Here is a 7,373-nt window from a genome sequence, read left to right as displayed (position 1 = left end):
CTTGCAGGTAGCCTGGATGGTTGGGCCAATTTTCATTCTTTGGAACCTTTGGCTAGAGAGGAACCATAGAATTTTTTGTAACTCCAAATTATGAAGTTTTCAATTGTGGAAGATGATTCTTAGTAGGCTTCAAGAGACTATTTTTGCAAAGTGTGATATGTCTGAACGTATTGATCCTGGTGATCATGTTATTGCGAGGAATTTAAACCTGGGTGATAATCGATGGAGATGCACTCTTGGAAAAAGACCTCACCATGTCAAGCAATAGGTTTGTTAGGATGGGAGGTGGACTCCTCCCCTAGCTGGGATCTTGAATATTAATACAAACAATTCTTCTTAGGGGAACCCTGGACATGCTGGTATTGAGGGTATAGTTAGAGGTAATGATGGTTGTACAATTTTTCTCTTCTCTATTTACAAAGGTCAACACTCTAATAATCTTATGGAGGCCCTTGTTATTAAGATTGTTGTTGAGAGAGGATGCTCTTTAGGTTGGAAGAGGATCATTTGTGAGTCTAATTCTCAGATTGTTGTGGATATGCTAAATAACTAGAGTTTCGAGGATGTTAGTTAGCAATTAGCCTCTTTAGTCAGACAAACTCTAAGTCTTTGTAGTTCCTTGGATTTTATCTCCTTTCATCATATCCCTAGAGAATGGAACACAGTGGTTGATTGTTTGGCAAAGCGGGCTTCAGAGAATGTGGATGGTTGGGATATTAGTGGTGGGGATGAGTTATCTTTTGAGTATCGTGGGATCGTTGAGCAACTGTTATTGGCAGATAGGAAAATGTAGTGTTGTTGTGGGCCTTTGGCCTTTACTCTGTATTTTGGATTTGATTGAATAAATTTTTATCCCTCTTTGCTTTTAAAATAAAAATTAAAAATTAGACTTATAATAAGTTTGAATATTGTCATATGTTGCACATTTTAAAAGAAAGTGTCATTTTGTTTCTATTGCACCTATCCTACCAAACATGCAAGTTCTATCCTTCCAAGCATCCTTTGGCCTCTTCCACCTGCTTGACTAACAAGTGAGATGATTTGATTGCTTAGCTTATAACCAACTCTCATTAGCTCAAATGTGAGACCAAATGGTGGAAGAGGCCAAGAGAGCCTTAGAAAGAGAGAGTTTGCACATTTTGCAATTCTAGGAAGGTGGAAACCAAACAACACTTTATTTTAGAATGCGATGCATACAGGGACAACAGGGTCAAATTTACAGATATTATATCTTGTAGCTCTAGTCACAACTTATTGAGCAAGGAGAACGTTGAACAATTGGGTGGGATCATCATCAACTTACACAGAAAAAGAACCAAATTACTTAAGTTGGTTTATTAGTGGGGAGGTTGTCCCATAGGCCATGCTTAGCCTCATGGATGTTAAAATTTCATCTATCATCTATCTATCTAATTGTCCTCAATTTGAAATCAAAGAAGAAGAAAAATAATTTTAACATTTATATGGCTAAACATAGTGTATGGGACATTGTACCCAATCAAATCAACTTTAATGATTCACTTACGAATGAAAAAAATTGAGCAATCGAAGTTGGCTTGAGTTGATAAGTTGTTCCATAGGCTATGTTTAGCCTCACATATGTTAAAATCTATCTATCTATCTATCTTCTTTTTCTATGTACGTTGATAATGAGTGCCCCTAACTTCTTAACTTACTCCTCACTCAATAAATTATCTCATGAGCTAGCAGTTATTAAATTAACATATTTACCTCTATTGTCCTTATAGGTATCACCCTCTACAATAAAATATTTTATAATTTTCACTTCCCTAGAACTGCAAAACGTACATACTCTCTCTTCCCACACCTTTTTCGACCTTTTCCAACACCATGTTTTAATGAGAGTTATAAGCTAAGCAATAAGAATATGAATAATGCGTGAGATATTGAGGCACATATTCAAATGAATATGACATTTACTCATACATTTGATGTTTTGTAGTATCCAAGTCCTCTTTATGTTGCACAATATATCATTAGCACAATCTTAGACCATCTACCTTCTTCTATCAGTTTAATTCTTTTTAGATAGCTTATGAGATGCACCATAGCAATTGCTTCAACAGTGACACCTCCCATTTTGCTTAACATGATGATAATGAAAAGATATAATTAAATTATGCATCATATTTGAAAATTGATTATTTTCAAATAATATTAACTTCGGTATAAAACATATTGAAATATTCTTTACATACATTTGATGTGTAAATATTGAATTATGCATATTGTTAGTTTTATAATAAATATATTTTAAATTTATTTAAATGTTGGCCTTAATTTATATTACACAAGATAATAGTAAAATATTAATGCAAGTCAATTTGTTGTGGTTTAATTGATTGAGCAAATTGATAAGGATGATGGTATGTGCTACAAAGTCATGAAACAAGCTTCAAACCTCTCAAAGGCTTATTCCAACTAAATTAAAAAATTAAAAATGTTGAAAAAAATTATGATCTTACTCTTTTTTTCTATATATGAAATTAAATTGAATTTTAAAAAATAAAAATAAAAAAAATCAGAGGGATTGGGGGCTTTGCTAGGGTTTCTTGCTTTATGTGATCTTGCAATGTTCTTGCATATAGCTCTCTGTCTGAGCTTTCCTTCTATTGTCTCCACTTGTCACAGTGCATTTACTGTGGGAACTTTTAGGCCAGGATATAATGGCCTCGGCCAGTGGTGAACCAATTGTTACTGGTGTTCACACTATTGTTTCAGATTGCCATGGCACTGCCGTAGAACAAACGGCCTCGCAAGTTTGACTCGAAGGTTTTTCATGAGGTAATCCTAATATTATCCTTCCTTTACAAGAATTTGATGTTTCATGTGATTGGTTAGAACAACATACCTTGATAGGATATTTTGTGGGTAAGACTCCTAAAGCTATGCTCTGAGAATGGGTTAACGAGAGCTAGACTCCTCATGGAGTCTGCCATGACATTGTGCAAAACCTTACCAAAGGTTTTTCTTTATTTGTCTTCACTAACCTGTTGCATGTAGATGCGATCTTTAACAACGAACCTTGGTCTGTGTGTTCGTCTCTACTTGTTTTTCAAAAATGGTCATGAGACTTCATAGTCTCTAATGATAAAAAGCTCAGGGTTCTTGTGTGGGTCGAGTTCCTAGCTTTACCCTTGCCATGTCGGCCTTTCATTGAGTCCATTGCCAAAACCCTTGGCAAAGTTGTCACAAAGGAGCTTGAGAAATTTTTTAATGCTCACCCATAGAGACGTGTTTGCGTTGAGGTTGATCTTTCCAAGGATCTTAAGGATTCTATGGAAATCCAAATTGGGGCTCAAACCTTCTCTCAGAAGGTGCTCTATTTGAACCTCCCCAACACTTGTTATAGGTGCCAGTCCGTGGAACACAAGATCAAGGATTGTTATTTGGCCACGCCTAGTGTTAAGCCCATGCCTAAAGAAGCGCTTGCCAAGCCAGCCGAAGGGAAAAAAGAAGAATGGGTTACTATTGGGCGCAAGGGAAAGGCTACCTTGAATCCCTTGCCCCCTAAATAGTCCTATGCAGTAGTCACCATGGTTCTCCTATCCCCATAGGAGCATTAATTCCAGCCAGCGTAGGGATGCAAGTGATTTCCACAATACTTATTTTGGGGGTTTCATAGGTTTTAAACCTTGCTAGTACACAAGGGATTAAGGTGGCTACCATGGATTCTACCTCGGCTGTGGTTCATACCCCTCTTACTACTTCTTCCATAGTGGAAAAACTGACATAATATTCTTGTAGTCCTCCTAGACATGCAGAGATACCAGAGGTGAAACGTCAGGCTATAAGTTCAAAGGATTTTCCTTCTGATTTCAACCAGTTTTCTACCTTCTTGCAGAATAACTACTCGTCTCTTAAGGATAAGGATGATATGGAAGAATTTTCATGAATTTTTTATCATGGAATGTTTGAGGTCTTACAGACCTCTCAAGAAAGTACTATGTCTGAGATACTTGTCATAGACTTAGTAATTTAGATTTTCTCTGTCTGCAAGAATTTAAGATTTCTGGTTTCATGTTCTCTTCTGCATGCCATGTCATTTGGCAGGATGGAGTTATGTTTTCCTCTCAGCACAAAGTTGGCCAAGGTAGTGTAGTTACTCTTTTGTCACTTCGTTTTCATTCTGCTATTATATTGCATGGTTCTGACCCCATGCATAGAATTATTTGGCTTTTGCTTTCCATTAACAATCTTCTTTTGGAGTTATTAATGTTTATGCTTCCAATGATGCTATGGAAAGATCCCAGTTGTGGGGCTAGCTAGCTGAAAACTTGCCTCCAACTACTTGGGTCATGTGTGGTGACTTCAATATGGTTGAAGTGGCCTCTGACAAAGATGACATTCTGCCCTTTTGCTAGACAACTGGGGAAAGGGAAGCCTGGTACTACATTTGCAATAAATTGGGCCTTTTTGATCCTAATAACAACTGCCACCAGGAGAGTGGGGTTAGGCACACTTGGTCCAACTTTCAAGCTGGTTGTGACCACATTTTAAAGCATCTTGATCATGCCATGATTACTGTATAATCTTTTTTTTCCTCTTCTAAGGATCAAGATTTGGAGCCACATCTGCATTCTCAGAAGGGATGGATTCAATGGTGGAATGATGCCATTTCTAGAATTGCTCATTTTCTGCGCATCTATGGGCACCAGTTAGCAATTTTCAGAAAGTGGTCATATGAAGCCAACACTTCTGCACTCAAAAAAGCCTCAGAGGCTCTCACCCTTAATCCATTTGATGTGGATTTACAAATTCAGCTAGCCAAACTTCACCATGACAAACAAGTTGCTGATAACTATTTTGCTCGAGGAGCCCAAAACAAAGCCTGTCTCCACTGGTTGGAGGTTGGCAATAAAGCTTCGAAGGAGTTATTTCAGGCTCTTCGAGCCCATCATATCAATGTTGGGACTAAAAAGATCAAACAAGGAACTGCTATTCTTTCCAGTCTCCTTAACATCCTGCAAGCATTTGTTCATCACTATGAGAACGTTTTTGCTTTGCAGGGAAATCTGGTTGCTTAGGAGGAAGCTCTTAGAAAGTGTATCTCTGTTACTCCAAACTTCCTAGCAGTTGAGCAATGTGCTTTTTGTGAGTAACTTATTTCCCTCTAAGACCTTAAAGAGGCAGTCCACTCCATGGTTGATGACAAATCCCCTGGGTGTGATGGGTTTCCCTGTAAATTTTACAAACACCTCTGGGAGCATATAGGTCCTAATCTGCACAAAGTTTATCTTGAAGCCTATCATTCTAAAAGATTAGGAGCCATTATAAATAAAAGAAATATCAAATGCATACCTAAAGCCAACGATCTAGAGGACATCTGCAATTGGAGACCCATTACACTTCTAAATGTGTTTTATAAGATTATTGCCAAGGCACTTTCTCTCAAAATCTAGCACATGTTGCCTTTAATTGTGCACCTTGAGAAAATTGGCTTTATTAAGTCAAATATTGTTGTTTGGGAAGGCATGGAGTGGGCTCACAAGTCCAAACAGAAGGCTATCTTTCTAAAGATTGATTTTGCTAAAGCCTATGATTGCATTGAATGGCCCTTTATTTTGGCTACGGTCTAGGCTCTAGGTTTTGGTCCAATTTTTTACAATCCGTGGAGAATCTCTTTGGCGATGCTAATGCTTGCATTACCATCAATAATTTGCAATCAGAGGCTTTTGGCCTTTTTTATTCAATCAGGCAAGGTTGTCCTTTGGGTCCAATGCTTTATGTCCTTGCTACTGAAGGTTTTGGCTATTTGCTAGCTCATTCTATTCTTTTGGACTGGTTTGTGGCATTTCCTTGCCCGAATCATCTTCCCAATTAGTCAATGGTCACGTTGCAGATGATTCCTTTCTCACTCTTTTAGAGGACGAAGAAAACATCAATAATGCTTTAAGTTGCTTGGACACCTTTTGTTAAGCCTCTAGATCTGCCTTTCAATGACATAAAATGCTCTGCTTCTGCCAGTCATTCTTGCCAGCTCCACCTTGGCTTAGCCAGTTTGAATAGAAATGGGTTATGCATGGGGAGATTTTTCACTTTCTTGGCATTCCTTTTGCTTTCCAGGCTTCATTTGTTGAACTTTGGAATGCTATGCTTGCCAAGATTACCAAGAAGCTTGATTATTGTATTACGAAACCACTCTCCCTTGCTGGCAAATTCTAGATTTGCTCGAAGGTTCTTGTGGCTACTCATGTTTATTATTCTTCCTATTGGGCTCCCTCCAAAGCTTCTTATCAAAAATTGGAAAGATTGCTTAGGGATTTTCTTTGGGCTTCTGGTTTTGGTCATCATGGCTTTCACAGAGTTGCCTGGGATTTTTTTTGTCTCCCAAAAGAATCTAGTGGTCTTGGCTTGCTTTCCACATAGGAACAAGGCCTTGCACTTTGTGCTAAATGTATTATTCATGCTATCACTAGAGATGAAGCCTAGAAGATTTTGGTTTGACATTGCATATCTTCTGGCTTTCCTATCAATAGGCCTGCTTGGAAAGGGATTGGTTTCCACACCCTTCTCATCATGCGTGAGCCAGTGACCATACAGGGCTAATTTGTCATCAAGAGCATATGGAAATCCTAGGAAGTTATTAAGCCTTGGCTTTGATGGGCTAGTGATGAGTTCCACAATGGTCTCTCCTTGAATTAGCAGAACATTTGGTGGTCTCCCCTGTTTGCCATTCAAGGTACTCCCCTTGCCAAGACTCAAGGTGCTAGTGCTCTGCATTTTTTCAAATGGGGCATCAGAACTCCCAAGGACCTCTTCTCAAGGGTTTCCATGAGTTTCAGGTCTTGGGAAGATATGCATGTCCAGTACCACCTTATCTGTTCAAATCGACAGACTTTTGACCTATTACTCTCTTCAATTCCAGTCCACTTAATTCATAAAGTGGGTATTCAGTTTGTTTGACCTTGGTGGCATGATTGGAAGTGGTATCCTGCCACTCCATTTTCCAATTATAAACCAAGTTTCGGTTATAGATGGCTTTTGCCCCATCTTCCGATGGTGGATACGCTCAACCAGAGCTGTCATTTGCAATCTTCTCTTTCTCAATGGAGAAAAGGCTTTGATACCATTTGGAGTGCTATAATAGAACCCAAGATTGCCCATTTTGCTTGGTGCCTTGCTTTCCAAGGTCTTCCCCTGGGGCCTCAGCTCAAGCATGCTGGGGTTCCAGATCCTAGATGCCTTTTTGTGGACAAACAGAGTCTTTCTTGCATATCTTCTAGTTTTATAGGTGTGCCCAAAATTATTGGCACTAGATTCATGATTTTTTCAAGCCATTCTAGCCTGAACCCTTTTCTTGGCACATGATTCTATTGGGTGATTCCCCCATAATCCCTTGGAAACTCACC

The sequence above is a fragment of the Cupressus sempervirens genome, chromosome 8 (genome assembly GCF_028749045.1).
Source record: "Cupressus sempervirens isolate cs-2001-9-10 chromosome 8, ASM2874904v1, whole genome shotgun sequence".
NCBI lineage: Eukaryota > Viridiplantae > Streptophyta > Pinopsida > Cupressales > Cupressaceae > Cupressus > Cupressus sempervirens.
The sequence above is the reverse complement of the archived record's forward strand: the minus strand, read 5'-3'. Positions refer to the sequence as shown.